We start from the raw sequence: 17,912 nt of genomic DNA, 5'->3' as shown, positions 1-17,912 counted from the left end.
AGCATTCTATCCCGCTGTCATTTCGTTTAGGCATTTTCTCATATTTCTCCCATATTTTTAATATTTATTAGGAAAGTGAAAGTACCATCAAAGACCCGATCTCAAATGTGATATAATTGCAAGAGCTGTTCAAGAAAATTATGTTTTTGCTTTATAATGGCTTGAAAGCAAGTTGAAACTAATATTAAAATGACCACATTCACTCCCATTGCATTAAAGCTATGCCTCAACCATCACCCTTCCTATGCAGCCTCTGAATCAGTCCTGTAAATCAGCCCTAACATTGCTGACTGACAGACACATACTGTACAGGCTACATACTGTAAAAACACACTGTTCTCAGCTTCTGTACACTCGATTTGAAGACAAGCAAATGTGGACACTTTTGGATTTGGATGTGTTTTAAAACAGACAAACACTTTATAATATGTAAAACTATCTGTCCTGGCGTGTTTTATTTTAAACACAAGTCATTTTGTGTTAAATGTGCATCAAAAGTTACAAAAGTAATTAAATGCTTCCATTATAGATCTTTGCATTTATAAAGTGACAGCTCTGTTATCAAACAAAACAACGGATCAAAATGAGAGATTCGCTGCTCTTGCCAATAAATAACTGTAGTAAATTTAATCATTGTTAAATAGAGTGAAGACTTGATATAATTTCTAATTTCCTCCCTATATTTGTAACTGTTTTAACTAGACTTAAATACAATTAAATTGCACTGAATGAACAGATTTAGGAGTTTGGGATCATATTTTGGGAGTTGTTCTGGGTAGGTCTGAGGTTTTTTTTTTGTATGTCAACACATACCAGTCAACACACCCCAGTGTTGACAGGTATGAATGTATTAGTAAATTAGTAATTTAGGTCATGTTAGTGAATGCATTAACTAACATTTATTATTGGAACCTTATTGTAAAGTGTGACCATGTATGCTTAACTTTTATTAGTTTGAATAATTTTTGCTTAGCAAAGTAGCCTGATCGCCTCACAGCAAGAAGGTCGCTGGTTCGAGCCTCAGCTGGGTCAGTTGGCATTTCTGTGTGGAGTTTGCATGTTCTCCCCATGTTCACGTGCTCCGGTTTCACCCACTGTCCAAAGACATGCGCTTTAGGTGAATTGGGGAAGCTAAATTGTGCGTAGTGTATGTGTGTGAATGAGTGTGTATGGATGGGTTGCAGCTGGACGGACATCCGCTGTGTAAAACATATGCTGGATAAGTTGGCGGTTCATTCCGCTGTGGCGACCCCAGATTAATAAAGAAAATGAATTAATGAATTTTAGCTTAAATAATTATAAGCTTGATAATTGTATTAATTTATTATACAATCAAAAGGTAACTGATACATTGATGTCACAGCAATACTTGCATTATGATATATGAATGGTCTTTCTTCCTTTTTACATTTTTACAGTTTACAGCTTCACATTGAATCACTGTATGCAAAAATAGAATTGATGATTCCGATATATTATATTTATTTAAACAGTTTGAATATTGAGCATTGGGTGACAGGAGTATTTTTAATCTCTGCCATTTTCTAAATAGAATTTATAAAGTAAAAACTTGGCAAGCAGGAGTTTTTAATCATCTTTGTCATCAAGTAGCGCAGAAAATGTGACAAATGAACAGTGACATGAAGCAGGTTAAACAGGACATATTACAGATGGTCACAAAATTCATAATGAAACGCTCTGCAACAGAATTCTCTCTAGCGCATGCTATTTATGTCAGCGTCTGTATTCTCTCCCTCATTTTCATTCACTATTTGCTGCAGTTTAGTGAATGAGTGAACAAGTGAGCCGTTTCAGACACATCCAGTGATGTCTAGTGACATTTGCACGCTAAATTGTAATTTGTCTAGTTTTCCTTGCTAATTGTTTGTATCTGCCTTTACAGCACATTTGTGCTCTCTCAATTGAAACACTACATGATTGGTGTCATGACAAAGGAAATGCGGCATTTCACTATACACAGAAGCACAACCCAACACATTAACCACCTAAAACTTCAACACTATTCTTTTGTAAGGCTTGCAAGCACTGGTATTTCCTTCAGGAAATGCAAATCTTGTTTAAAAATCATCATCATAAATATTGGATTGATTTTAAGTACATCTCTCAGATAATTGAAACACGGGCTATATATCTTGCTTGTTTGCTTGTGCAGGCCAGGGATGATATTTTATTAGTGCAATTCTTCAAATGCATATCAAGAAGGCTTGTTTTGTTTTTTGTTTTCATTAGCGTCATCCGGGCCTATTGATTTACTGATTTCTGCATCAATTCTTCCAGGCAAATGTAAGTGAATGGTCTTTTTTTTCTCTCTCTCCCTCTCTCACTAGTGTGGTAAGCCGTGGCGTAATCCTGGTTTATTAAGACACAATGCCTTCCACCTCAATACATCTGCTCTGGCCCTCTCCAAATCTAATGCTGCTAGGGGTAAATCCCCTTTATGATGAGTCATTTGAACCGGAGAGGAAGTACTGCGTAAAGTATTCCTCGCGGCGAACCAAAACTTTCTCACGGTTATTAATGCGCCACGTCTGCAGAGCAGAATGTCACGAGGCATAGGTTCTTATGCATCATTTTTTTGCGCTAAATATTTTGACAAGTTAATTGCAAGATTGTGGCAGATGGAGGTGGAGGGTGGCTTGGCTGGGGGATTGATTGCATGTCACAGGCTCCTGATTTAAACTTTAATGGTGTATCAGCTCAGCCCTACGTTTCTGCATATGCTCCAAACAGTTATAGAGCTGTCCTGCCCACAACACTCTTGTTGAACCTAACTGACAAACCCTATAGAGCAAGCGCAGGAACAGGAGCCTATTCCATGCCACTTTTTTTCTTCTGATAATGAGCTCTTCTTGCTTTAAAAAGCTCAAATCTTTTTAGTCATCAGGGTTTTGACCGGTACGGTACACGGTTATGTTTTTCAGTACATCAGCTTCTTAAGGAATCCACTGAAACATCACCCGCTGATCATCATTAACAAGATAATACTCTAAAATGCATGGTCCACCCGAGCAAATGAGTTTTATGATTGGCATATTCCCATTCTCGGAATTATTTATCCGTCCCACATGGTGCACTTTTGCAGCTCTTAACAAAAAGCAGAGGGAATTTTCACTTGTGAGCTTGCCTCTATTAGCCAAGCAAAGCATTGCTTTATGAGGCCATTAAACGGGCGCACGCAATCCAAAATACTCATTAGAACTTAACCTTCTAAGTCCTGAAGTAGCATTTTTATTATACAGACAAAGAAAATAGTCCCAGTCAGCAGTACACCCTTTTCCAATTCCTGCACCCCTCTGTTCTATTTTTTTTTTTTTTTTATGAGCTCGTACAATCAATAAAGAATTGAACAAGAGAGGCTCATCCAGCGGTGAACATAATTTGTGTCAGAAATGTCTACTGTCGTACAATGGTGTATTGACTTCTTGAATAAAAAGCGGGATGACATACATCGCGAGGGTGAAGGGGTGACGGCAAATCGCATGCAGCTCTTTTTATGGAATATTAAGTTCAGTATTATTGGACATGCACAAGCAGAGATAGGGTGGTAATTTCCCATTCTTAATTAGGGTCACATGCACATGCGGCCCACCATCATGTTAGCTTTATGCCGCTTCAGGAGTTCTCACACGCTGAAGGGGTTTTATGATGGGAAACATTAAAGAAAGCAAGGTGTGGAGATGAAATTGTCATTACCGAGATGAGGATGGATGTGGCGAGGCGCTTTTTTTATGGAGATGTTCTTTATAGGTGATTGAATGCTGGCTACAGCGAATGGTTGAACAACAACTAGCCCTCCACTTGGTTTTCTTTTTGGCGTATAAAGTGGGATCTTTTTTTTTTTTGTTTGTTTGTGGAGAATGCGGGCTTCATCTGCAAACAGCATAGAGCGTGATCTACTAACCCCCCGCTCTGGCTGCATTGTACACTTCAGCTGTGGAGATCATTGCTGATATGACCGAAAGCAACCCCTAGCTTCCGGATCTGTGGATGTGGGAAGGATTTTGTGCACCATTAAATATATATCAGCACACTAATAGCAATGCTAGGCACGGAGTGAGAGTTTTTCCACCTTCGAAATCCAAGCTTTTGTGTTTGTGTCCAGAAACAGACTTGCAGTCTTGTCAGAAAGCACTTTTTTTTTCTTTTCCAAGACTCCTACCAGCAGAAAAGCTGACACCCACTTCAGCCACCACGCAGGTTCTTTATGACATCACCTGCCAGCACCGCATGTTCTTTATGACATCATCTGCCAGCGCAAATGTACCAGAAACCGAGGCTTCTCGGAAAATACACAGCATCAGCAGATATTCCTGTAATTAACCACAATCTTTTTTTGTCTTGCATTTTATGACATAGGGGAAAAAAGAAAAAGAAAAAGCCAAGCCCATATAGATGATTTGTCTCTGCCGCATCCTCGCAACATTCGATAAAGAAACCCTATGCTGTATTTTTGTGTAAGATTCTATGGCACGATCAATACAATCAATATTCATCTCTGCCGATCCAAGCCTCCGGTTTGTGCATAGACAACTGGCATGTTTTACAAGAATTCCCTCAGAGCAGCCCACATGGATTTGAATGTGTAATAGCATGCATTGCGTGGTATCTGGAGGTGCATGCGTGGGTCCTGGAGGCTGCAGCAGCTGAAATGCCTGCCCAGGGTAGAGAGATTAAAGAGCCCACATTCCTGCTCTGGCAGCTTTGCTGCGGGAGGCAGAAGTGCGACCATTGTTCTGCAGTTAATTGAGCCCCTACGGCCCAGCGAAGAGCCGCACCCCCACCGCAGGAGACAGGCTCTGGTCGGTCAGCCAAATGGCAGCGTGGACAATCCGGACACTAAAGAGCAGTGCGGGGTGGTGAGAGGTTGAGAGATGCTGCTCTAAAGGCACAAAGTCTTCACTGAGTATTTCAGTGCGATGCGGCAAATGCTAGCATGCAGCTAAAGGTGGTGGTTGCGTAATGTAAAATGTGTTGGAAAGTTGCCTAGCGAAAAGTAGCTAACTGCGTTTTCCAGTGAAATGACAGCAGCGCAGCTGTTTAATTAGTATTTTTTTCAGTAGCATCACGATGCTAGTTTTTTATAATATTGTTTTGCACGCTGCTTTACCAAACAAGATGGAAAGTATAACAAGCCTAATAGAAATATTTTTTTTCTGTCTACATTATTGTATACTCTTGTATTTAGCACTGCTTTATTTTAGTGAAATGAAATCGATAGTACAAGTAAAATGATATATGCCAACCTTAAGTAGATTTGATGAACATAGACACATGCAATAGGGTATATGCGGAGCTAGTGTTTCTTCCCATACTGATAAACTTCTGGTCAACGGTTAATGTGATGTTTTTATTTTTTTTTTTCATTTTATACTGTATATTTATACGGTATATATTTCATTTTTTACAGCATCGATGTTGTAATGTAATTAAAATGCAATCAGTTAAAAAGACTGGCATTCATTTAGTTGCTTAAGGGAAATGCGAGACAAAAAGACGTTTGCTCGCACGTGGCCATCAGAATTGGCAGGCTAGCGCAGAAGCTCCAGTAAATATGGGGTAAAATAAATGTTCATATTTTAAAGACATGTCAGGGAAAATATAATTAGTGCTTCTTGTACAATCTTAGACCCACTTTATATCAGATATCAATTAGCCAGTGGAGATCACTGATTTTTAAAGAAAACAGACCTTAAACGCGCCAATTTTGTAATAGCATACAGTTCATCGGAAGCGCTTGACCTGTGTTACTGACAAATTAAAAGTCCTTTAGCATACTTCCGCATATGCCATATTCAACTTATCTTAAAAGAACTTTTCAAAACAGTTTCAAAAATTCAGCATTCAGAATTATTCAACTAAATTGCTTTATTTGGTGAAATTAAGTTTAAACTAAATTTAAAATATTAGATGGAAATCTCACATGAGGACACTATCTTGTAAACTAACTAAAATAAGTCTAAAGTCAAATACTAAAATTTCTAAAATAGTCAGAAGACTCAAAAGAGTCACAATATTTTGATCTTTATAAAAAAGTACTAAAACTTAAAACAATCAAATTAAAATAAATGTAATTTACAAATATAAAACACAATTAAAATGATAAATACTATGCTTCTATAAATGTAAATAACTCAAAATAGTATAGAAAATAATTATCCATACAATGCAGTGCAACAAAATGGACATGCTTGTAATATTCACTACATGGAAATTCAGAGCATAAATTCTCAAATGCTTACTATAAATATAATTCCTACACTTGTAAATCAAGTTTATATACATTTTATGAACCTTTCAGGAATAAACCATTTAAAAAATAAAAAAAATTAGGTATGTTCAGTTAGAAACCACCACACTTACACCACACAAAAGGTCAATAAATAAATAAATATACCTAACAACTGTAGCTGTGGAATAATTGGCTACAATTCTAGGTAGTTAAAGAGTATTTGCTACAGTTCATATTGTGCAGAGACACAGTAGGCCTACATGCATCTGTTTTGTGAATCAATGCTTCCACTGACTGAAATTGCTCTAAGGGCCTTCATATATATATGTGTTGTATATATGCAGGACTAAATCTACGCCAGTGAATAACAAATGTCAAATACATTTACTTTGTGTTTTTTGTTATGATATAGAACTCCTACGCCAGACAGTATGATAATTGTGTTTGCTTGATTCATCCCATTGAGAACAGTTAATGTCAGCAGCATGCAAACTAGATAGCAGTCTATTTTTTTTCAACACGCAAAGGAGCTCCCGTACCAAATCAGTTATATTATCTATTCAGATGGACTCGGAGAGCTTTGAAGGCCACTTAATTAGCCTCCTCAGTGGAGACTGGATATTTGACCTTTAAGAGTAAATTGAGTCTTTTACGGTGGTTTCTCTTAAGTGGGATTTCCAGGAGTAAAAGGGGGAGCGAGGCGTAGGGAGAACCAAATGTTTCTTGATTTTCCCTCTCAAGCATGACAGTGGGCCTCAATGTCTGAATTCGGAGGCTCTGTGTAGTCGCCTCCAGAGAGGATGAGGCTGAGCCGTGTAACACTTCCCTGACATCCAAGCCTTGCATCAACCTTATTGCGAATCACGAAGTGGGTGTTTGAATGTGAGTGAGTAAGCATGTAAAAAAAAATACTCATGGCGGCAAATACATCACATTAATGCTCCTTTCCCCCAATCCTTTCTAAATGCCATGCAAATTGCTCCATAAGTCAAGGCCCGTGCTCATTGGCTGAGAGTGAAACTTGCAGCACCAATCTCAGGAGCCTTGCTGGTGTTTGAACGCGGCTCACTGTAACCCGGCAGAATTACTGAACGATGCTGATGCCATGTGACTGCCAGCGCAATTCATTGCTTGGCCTAAAAAGCTTTGGATGCACTTAAGAGGTTGCTATGGACGTAATGAATAAATGAGTGCTATGAAATTACTCCTTCCGGGAAAGCACTTTCTATCTGTGTTGGTAAGTGATCGCATATGTGGCTGCTGCGGACACCTTTGTAAACATCTAAATCTTGTGCCATTGACCAAACTCCAACTAATCATTATTTCTACTTCCTCTTTTAATCAAGGGTTCTTCTCGAGAAATTCTCCTCTTCGTCTCGTATGCATGAATGAATGGAGAGAGGGGTTGGGATTTCTTTGATAGCGCACTCACAGGCAATAGTCATAGTTGGAGGGTTAGAATGTGTTTATTTGGTCACTTTTCTTTGTATAGAATTTTATTTTAATATTTAAAGATTTTAGTATTGTTTAAAATGAGCTTTATAGCAAGTCATTCTTTAAAAGCAGAACAGTTTTCATTGTTTTTAAATCAATTCATACACTCACTGGCCACTTTATTAGGTACACCTTACTAGTACCAGGTTGGACCCTCTTTTGCCTTCCTAACTGCCTTAATCCTTCTTGACAGAGATTCAACAAGGTACTGGAAAGATTCCTCAGCGATTTTGGTCCACATTGACATAATCACATCAAGTAGTTGCTGCTGATTTGTCAGCTGCACATCCATAATGCAAATCCCCTATTGCACCACATCCCAAAGGGGCTCTTTTGGTGGCTGTGGAGGCCATTTGAGAACAGTAAACTCATTGTCATGTTCAAGAAACCAGTCTGAAATGAATCATGCTTTATGATATTGCGTGTTATCATGCTGAAAGTAGCCATCAGTAGATGGGTACACTGCGGTCATAAAGGGATGGACATGGTCAGCAACAACACTCAGGTAGGCTGTGGTGTTGACATGATCATTACAGTGTAAGTAGTGTCTTTGTAGACTGTTAGAACAGGGATAGATTCGTAGAACAAACTGATACATGGATGCAAAGTTACCTATAGTCAGTATAATGTCTGCAATAAAGTGTTAGCAGATATCAAGCAGACTATATATTGTAATTACTGCTTGTTGGCATGTAAGTTATTTATAATCAACAGAATGTCTTAAGCAAACCATCAAGGTAAAGTGTTACTTTGTTGTCAAGTTGAATCATTTGATGTGAATTGTAATTAAAAACCATCACTGACAAGTAAAAATGATGGCTAGGGAAAAACAATATTTTAGTTACACCCCATTCTGAAATCATTACAGCGTCATCCAGTTTAAGTGGTGAATGACTGGGTTTTCTCTGACAGGGTCTATTGTGCTGGCCTCTTTTGGCTCTGAGGCTTAGTGCATTTTGGATGGATTCTTAGTGACTTTAATGGTGCTGTGCCATCCCAATCATTTTAAAAGTTTGGCACAATCCTTGTATATTTGACGGCAACAGAAATGGGATAATTGATGGAGAAAATGGCAAATAAATCCTGAAGTCTCCAAGCTGTGCCATTGCAGCAGTTTTTCTTCCCTCCGCAAAGCAGTTCTCGTCTTGAGATATAGAAGGGGTGTGAGCCCGATTGCGCTGCTTGCATCACTGCTACCTGCTAGTACCAGAGCGGTCCAATCTCAATAATTATTCACAGTGTTGTATTCGATAAAGACACGACAAGACAGGTTATTCGCTGCAGGATGCTGACACTGACCACGCCACGGGTCTCCTCGTTCAGTCATTGGGGATGTTGTTTCTGTGATGTATCACGTAAATGAACTAGATTAAGCAGATTCCACGTGTTGAGTGCATAATTGCATGATGTGTGTGAAAATGGCGAGCAGATGATTTATCTCACATCGTTTGTAACTGAGACCTTTCCGCCAGCCTCTCAGTGGCCTGCTATCCATTTGTCTGCCTCTGCATAAATGATTTAGCATTGTAATTAGCACCTGTAGCCATCAATGAGGAAACTCTGTTACTAAATAATACTGTTCTGACAAAGCAGACCAGCGTAATTAAGTATTAAATATCAGAAAATGGTTTAATATGAGTTAAGAATTGTTATCTGTGCCACAGAGGTTTTAAGCGTAGATAGTTTGGGTATATGATCACTGGCCAAATTAGTACAAGGCTGGACCTTGTATTTGACTTCATAACTGCCTCAGTTAATTGTGAGAAAGATTCAACAACATGCAGGGAACATTCCTTAGAGATTTTGGTTTATATTGCAGCAGATTTGCTGGCTGCGGATCTTTTTCAGCTCATCAAAGGTGCTGTTTTGAATTGTAATCTGGTAACTTTGGAGGTCACTTGCAATTAATGAACTCTCTGTCATGTCCGAGAAACCAGTTTGAGATGATTTGAACTTTGTGACAATGGGTGTTTTCCCTGCTGGGTTAGCCATGACAAGATGGGCACACTGCGGTCATAAAGGATTCGCATGGTCAGCAACAATTCTCAGGTTTGATGTGTTGTTTTAATTATCTTCAGTTGGAGCTTAAAGCATGTTGAGAAATTTTCCGAGATCACCATAAGTTAGGAGAGATCCATGCCTTCATGTTATTTACACTAAAGTCTGACCCTATCATTTCAATTTCACAAAAGAATTTGAGATTTATCATACCAGACAACATTTTTTGAAAGTGTAACTGACAGGAGTGTTATTGGTGTGCTTTTCTGTTGCTGTAGCTCATCTGCTTCAAGTTTGAGGTTGTTCAGAGATGCTCTTCTGCTATGTTTCTGTTTTCCTTATTTCAGCTCGATGCAGTCTGTCAATTCTACCTTTGGCATAATCTATTCATTTTCAGTCACATTAATGGGACTTTTTATCTCTCTTTAATCCCCATTTTCCCCTTCCTGATTCTTGTTTAAAGTCTTTGTCAGGGTGTCTGTGGGGTCTTAAAAAGTATTAAAAGTTGATAAAACAATTATGAGAAAATTAAGGCCCTTAAAAGGTATCAAAGTCTTAATCTTTTTTTTTATATTTTAATCAAGCGTTGTCCAAAATGTTCGACTCCAAAATAGCATAAATAGCAATAATATATTTATTTTCCACCGAATAGTAACAATGGCGGGCTTGATTAGTTTGTCTAGCCAAGCTCATGTCACGTAATTTGCGAAAAACACAGGAAAGTAATGTGACGCTCTCCACATGTAGTGAAACCATAGAGCAACACAGACGGCAAAATGGGAAAGTGTAAGTTTGCATACTCCTGGTTGGAGAAAGACGAGTTTAAACAGTAGCTAAAGCCTGTCGTTGAAAACAACCGCCTAATTTATTTTTTCAAGCTTTGTTTCTTACAAGCTTATCTGAGTTCGTTTGCATTGCTGTGGTCCTTTGATTTATTTAACTACAACTGTTTATTAACAACTGTTTTTAAGTTAAAGGTTTGATACTGATAAAACTTAAGGTTGCGATGGTGTTAAAATATCCTGAAAAGCTCTTTAAAAAGTCTTAAAAAGGTATTGATATTACCTTTAGGATTCCTGCATTTAACCTGTTAAATTATTGTTTAGTCTTGACCACATCCACAGTACATTCCTTAATATTTTGTGTTGTGTTGCTGTGACATTTTGATTAGATAGATTACTCTGATATGCCGATTTAGTGCTCTATTGCTCCTATTATTGTTAAAAACTTGTTAGGATTTTTGTGTAAATCATAATACATTTTTCTCTGGATTGTTTAATAACTATAATGTTTAAAATAACAGCATTTAATTAGAGTAAAAATATTTAGTAAAAATGGAATTTGTAATTTTGATTAAATGAATATTTAAAAATTAATTTAAATAAAATTTAAATAAAAATGAATATAAATAAAAAAAGTAAAACATACTTTAAACCTTTAACAGTAGTATTCCCTAATTTCAAACATTTATGTTAAAGGAAGGAAACTAATATTTTTAAAATACGTTTCACAACATTCTACATGGTAAAAGTTACAACTTTAGCTTCAAGTAAAAAAATAGCAATATCCACTTCTGTGTTCACTAAATTAAAGTGAGAGTTCACCAAAATATTTTAATTTACTCATGATTTATTTACCCTTACTGTAAGTGGTTTCAAGCCTTTATGAGAAAAAAATATATACCAAATAAAGCTGGAAAACAGTAACCATTGACTTCCATTGTAGGAAAAACAAATACTGTGTAACTCAAATATTGCGTGATTACAGGTTTTCAACTTTCTTCAAAATAACCTTCTTTTTAATGAACAAAAACAAAAAACTTTAAACAGGTTTAAGGGGGCAAGTAAATGATAACAGATTTTTTTTTGTTTTTTTTGTGAACTATCCCTTTAATTTCTTGTGCGTACAGCAAAGGAACTACTACGATTTCCAGAGGTATACATCAGAACAGTTTGATTAAGGCACTTGTGAAAGAGAGCTGCTTGCCTGACCACAAGACAAACTGCATTAGCATTCCCCGGAGCAGCTTCCCCTGACATGTGATAAAATAGCATTCAGTCCAGTGTATTTGCATTTAAAATTGTAATTCTCATTCACATGGTCTATCTACCTGCTAGATGAGATTGGTAGTCCTTTAGAATAATTGAGAGACACGAGACAGGAGGGATGAGAAATGTTTTGCCCAAGCTATAAAGCACACAGACTGCTCATGTGGGCCAGGAGAATATATTGATGGGGTTCCAGAACTCATCAGACAATTGTTCGGTCAGGCTACTTGCATTTATCGTGAAATAAATTGAAAAATGCAATCAATGATTGGAGAGAATGTTCTGTGGTAATGATATCACTTCGAGATAATCCAATAATTGAGAACTTGATGTATTCTGTGCTGGTATTTCTCTGCTCAGCCTGTCAAAATAAAGTATCTGGAGCTGTGCGGAGTAAGGGGAACAGCCTCTGAGAGGATGACTCTAATCCCCAAGCCCCCCTTTAAGTGTTTGGGGGGATCAGAGCCTCAATTAAACATCAGAAAATGCTTCACTCTGACTCTATAAAACCAGTTGTCCAAAATGAGGACAAAGGTTTCCTTGCTTATTAGAATGAATTGAGTTCCATTGAGAGTGAAATGTTGAAGATAATGACACATTGGTTTTAGTCTTGTTAAATCATGTTCTATTCTTAAAGAAACCTCCCTTGGTAAAGGGTAGAAATAAAGTGAATATTTCCCCGAGAATGTGTACTTGCAATGCACATAATAACATTGTGAATAATATTAGTGATAAATCTAATTCAGTTAAAATGTGCATCTGTTGATGTTTTGATTGAAAAGAAAATCTGCTTTCAAGTTCAAACCTAGCATCAGAATCAAGATGAAAGGTGTTTGAACATCATATGATTGTTGGCGCCAGACGGTTAGGTCTGAGTTTTCAGAAACTGCTGATCTACTCTGCCAGGATGTTTGCACACAATTATCTCTACGGAAAATGGCACAAAAGGAGAAAATATTTTATTGATGTCAGTAGTAGGAGGAGAAATGGTAGACAAGTTTGAGCTGATAGAAAAGCAACTGTAATTCAAGTGACTGCTTGTATGATGACCACTGAGATGCCCAGAAGTGTCTTTTGACAATACTTTAAACCAGAAGCAGATGAGCTACAGCAGCAGAAGAAGAGCACACCAGTGACATTAAGAACAAAAACTGGGGTTACAGTAAATCAATGCTTGCTAAACTAGATAATAGAAGCTTGAAAAGGGTCTCAATTGTTGTTACGTTTGGATAGTAGGGTCAGAATATTGTGTAAGTAATATATATGCATCAATCCTGCTTTAAAGCTGCCTTAATGTAATGATGTGGAAGATATATAGCGAAATCAATAAATCAGTGTTTCCCAACCATGTTCTTGGAGGACCACCAGCTCTGCCCATTTTCTATGTCTCCTTAACCAAACACACCTGATTCAGATCATCAGCTCATAAGCAGAGACCGGTAATGGATGTAACAAAGGAGAAATCCAAAACATGCAGTGTTGGTGGACCTTCAGGAACGTGGTTGAGATACACTGGTTTAAAATCCAACCTACCTGAGTATTGTTTTTGATCCAGCCCTTATATGACCACAGTGAACTCATCTTGTGACAAAGCTCAAATAATCTCAAACTGATTTCTTGAAAATGACAGTTCATTATATTAAAATAGGCTCCATAGTTACCAGATCTCAATCCGACAGAGCACCTTTGGGTTGTAGTGGAATGGGAGATTTACATCATGAATCTGATACATACTGTAAATATGAACCAAAATCCTTGAGGAATTTTTCTAGTACATATTTGAATTTGAAAGAAAAAATGCCATGCTGTACCTAATAAAGTGGCAACAGATAGATAGATAGATAGATAGATAGATAGATAGATAGATAGATAGATAGATAGATAGATAGATAGATAGATAGATAGATAGATAGATGGATAGATGGATAGATAATAAGACGGACGGACGGACGGATAGACAGACAGATAATATAAAAATATAAATCAAAAAAATCAAGTAATTCAGAAACAAAAGATGCTCCTCTCGATCAAACAATCCAGAAACTGCAAGTTCAATTGGTTGGATTCATTGGTATTAACTTTGGCACATCAGGCTGGCAGTTTAACAGCTGTATACATAAGGAACATTGCTCAATTGACAAGAGGGATCATTTGAGGTCCCAGAAGTCCCAGCGCATGTTTCTGTGTAAGCGCGTGGGTGTGTTTTGGGGGGAGGGGAGCAGTGAGCAAATTGGCCTCTGTTTTTCCATTTTGTTGAAACTGAGCCTAGAAGAAGAGTTGAGGTAATTGTGGTGGATCAGTAAGAACAAAGCAGGATCCATCAGTGAGTGTGATCTCTTTTGAGACGATGTCAGGGAAGGCTATGTGAACCTGCAGCTAGGCCTGATGAAGGTCTATGGATTAATGAGCACAGAATGCAGCTTTTTTTTTTTTTTTTTTAACACTGCCTGTTTTATCGATAGCATCATTTTGCTTTTAAGCCCCAAACTCAATATTGCAAGAAAGGAGCCTTGCTCCTTCACAAGTTTAGATTGACAATGAGGAAGAACCATTAGTACCGTACTGTTTGATGTTACTTTAATAATCACCTCAGTGTGGCATTATTATTTTTTTTTATGATTCATGATTTAATCTGGTAATTTATCTCTGTTGCTACATTCTCTTCTCTTTAATGATCCAGAATAATGGGATCATGCAACGTGAAAGGGTGGATTGATGTGGCTTGTGGTGTTTTATTCCCTCGTTTTTTTCTACCTAGTTTTAAGAGAAAAAGAAAATCTTTGAATATTTGTTTTGAATAATTTTCTACTTTTTAATGATAATTTGTATGCTTCTATGCAAATAATATATTTGAAATAGCAGGTTTAAAGCTACAGTAGGTTGTAAGGACACATTTTACTTTAAATAGGATTTTAAAATCAGATTTGTCTAGTTATACCTTCATGCTTGTAATTCATTTTTATTTTCACCTCGCATAACTATACATTTTTTTAACAATTTGAAAGATTTTAAAGAATTTCAAGATTTTTTATATATTTTATTTTTATGTCTTTGGTTAAACATACTTTTTGTGTGTTTATTATCACTATAAAGAACATTTAATTAATTTTAATCCTAGTTTTAGTTACTTTAGTTTTTACTTGACTTCAATGAAAAAAAGCTACCTGATACAAAGTTAAACATTGTCCTTGTTAAACAAAAGCTAAACACAAGTCATAAGAAAAAAGAATTATTGTACAATATTTGTTTTTCCATACACAGGAAAACATTAATGTAATGTCCTAGAAAAATATACATTAAAAGCCAAATGTTTCATGAGTTTACATTTCAAATTTAATTAAGATATTATGCAAAATGATAACTCTGTAAAACATTTTCCGAGGCTATATCAGAGTCCTTCTTTCCCTCACCGTCAGAGGCATTTTCTCAAAAATGACCTTCCCAAACTAAAACAGTAACAGTTGCTGAATAATTTGGTCTACATTCACAGTTCATGTATCTTTGAAAAGAAGACACTTTGGGCTTTAGTAACCATCATCTAGAGTTTATAATGCTCAAAATGAAAAAAAAAAAAAATAGATGCGTTAGTAATTAAAAGAATTGCAGTGCACTAAACAGTTTATTATTCCTTAAACAAATATATGAAATTAGTCCTGAAGCAGGAAAAGTAATAGGGCAAAAGCCACACATCTCCTGAGTATAAGTTTTGAATTTGATGGCAATATCATGCAAAATGAAATTTCTGGAATTTTTTTTCAGAGAGAAAATGTCTTGTGGTTTTCTCTTTCTCCTAGTTTGCGGAGAAGCTACTAAAAACAATTAGTAAATCCAAGGAATCATCTTTGAATTTTTTTTTTTTAGTGTGTAAATATGCAGTTTACCACTATTGTAAAATGCTGAAAGAGTTTTAAAATGCACCTGCAAAGTTCTTAAATCTAAATGTTTAAATTTGACTTAAGAAAAAAAGTGTAGGTACCCTGAGTATAACTCTGTAACTAAATACTGGTCAATGAACAACCTATATTAATGAGTGCATTTGGTCCACATATTGAAATGACAGTCTCGTGTAATAAAGTGTATGAGCATGAATACATTTCTAGAGGAACTGCAGGCGCATGCATGTGTTTTTCCTCTCATAACTGCTTTGGCCACATCAGCTGCAGACCCTAGACATCTGTCTGCTGCCCTTAAAGGTGTACTCTGTACGATGCAGCTCCAGGTACGAAGGCCTTGCCGCTGCAGATATTCTAATATTGATGAAGAGTCTTAAAAGGCTTAGATCTGGCTGCCTCTTCGCCTCTCTCCGCTCTCTCTGATAAGCTTAGTGTTGTGAAAGTGCAGGATTCGGTAGGGCTACTGCAGCATTGGGGATATTTCTGCTGGCTCAGCTCTCACTTCCTTCACCCTCCTTTCTCATTATTCCTCCGAGCGGCGCATAAATTAGCAGTACCTATAGCTCTCCCTCTCTCTCTTGGACGCAGCCAAACATTTTAGAAATGTATTCATCGATGCTTAGAGGCACTGAAATGGCTTTTCTAATACAGATGCCGTTAGCGTTTTATTAGCATTACCTTTGATCTAACATCAATAGCTTTAATTGAATTAAAGTGCTGCATTTTCACTGTATGGAGAAACCGCAGGCATCGGTTTTAGACTTATCTTTATTCTAACATCAGGGGATTAGCTATATGTTATTATGGACAGTTTGTCCCCTAGAGGATGACATGAACATATGACTCAAGTGCTTCCTGCTAAATGTAAATAGAGACTGTAGGTGCTGTAGCTGTACATTTAGACACCAAAAATGTATGTATGTAACGTTTAAAAAAGATTGAAGAAATAAATAAAACAATGTTTTCACTTCACAGAGTATACATGCAGTCAATCAAAGTACATCAGGTTTCAAAATACTGGCTCTTGTTGACATTACATAACTGCAGGGACTTTTATGTTTCAGTTTTACAGGTATTTGCATACAAAATACTATCCGTTCTTTTGACACTAAACGTCTTGGTTGGGAACTGAATGTCCACATGTACAGTAATGTTCACATTCAAAAGCATTCCAGTAAAAAGCAAATATGTTTTTTTTTCCTTTACTGTTTACTACAAGAGGTACAGTAGAAACACATATGATGAAATAGAAAAACATTTTATGGTATTGCTTACAGTGAACAAAATATCCATGAAACACACAAGAGCATTCTGAACAAAACATCAACATCAAAAAGCCCAGATAAAAAAGTAAAAAAAAAAAAAAAAAAAAAGCACAAAATTACTGTTTCTGCAACCTTCAGGGTTGGGCCACGTTTTCATCAACATCACCTTTCGAAGTCCTCCATTTACTGTATACTGTATAAGTGTAAATGTAATCGAAAAAATAACCCCTGCCACCGAGTCTAAGCCAGACTGGAATCAGCTGTGGTTGGCCCACTTTACCCAACATAAAATCAGCTGTGTGCCAATTATTCAATTGTTTGTTTATTATCAGCTGAGATATACTTTTGATATTAATATTGTTTTTGAACTGATATCATTGCAGAAGCAAAGGTTTTTAAACTGTATCTAAGGTTTGCAATATTGCTTTTGCCATTGTGGGTTAACGTTCGTAAATACTACAAAACAATGTTGGGAGGTATAGCTTGTCTGTTGAAGAAATGTAAGCTTTTTGGAAATGTGTTCAACCTTTTCAAAAGGTACACATTTGTACTTAAAGGGTCCATATTGGTACCTCAAAAGTATATATTAGTACTTAAACATTTTAAGAGGTGCATTTTTGTACTAACTAATATGTACCTTTAAGGTATTATTATGGACCTTTTAGGTACACATTTGTACCTTTTGAAAAGTTACCACCCCAGTGACAGCTCGCGTACCTTCATTTCTTAGAGTGTATGGCCACAAAAGACCAATGCTGTGCTAATTGTGTTTAGAATAGTTATATTTTGAAAATGTCAAAACTGGTTGAACAATTGCTTGTAATTATTTAAATATAAATCATATTCTGTTTCAAGATTATGATTGTTTGGTTTAAAAAATAAGCAATATTGCAGAGTGACTACTTTACAACAGTGGTTCTCAAACTTTTTTGTTTTACCTGTTCAAATGGCTACCCAACCACAC

General features: G+C 36.7%; 2 protein-coding genes across 16 annotated transcripts in view; one reads left to right on the top strand and one right to left on the bottom strand.

The window, feature by feature from the left end:
- rbfox1 (RNA binding fox-1 homolog 1) overlaps positions 1-17,912 on the top strand; it is a 445,822-nt gene that overhangs the window by 141,848 nt on the left and 286,062 nt on the right. The gene's annotated exons all lie outside the window — the stretch shown is intronic.
- LOC147845640 (uncharacterized) overlaps positions 1-17,912 on the bottom strand; it is a 33,969-nt gene that overhangs the window by 2,242 nt on the left and 13,815 nt on the right. The window lies entirely within an intron of this gene.

Source organism: Danio rerio, chromosome 3, assembly GCF_052040795.2.
Source record: "Danio rerio strain M-AB ecotype USA chromosome 3, GRCz13ab, whole genome shotgun sequence".
Classification (NCBI taxonomy): Eukaryota; Metazoa; Chordata; class Actinopteri; order Cypriniformes; family Danionidae; genus Danio; species Danio rerio.
Note: the sequence above shows the minus strand (reverse complement) of the source record. Positions and strands in the feature narration are given on the sequence as shown.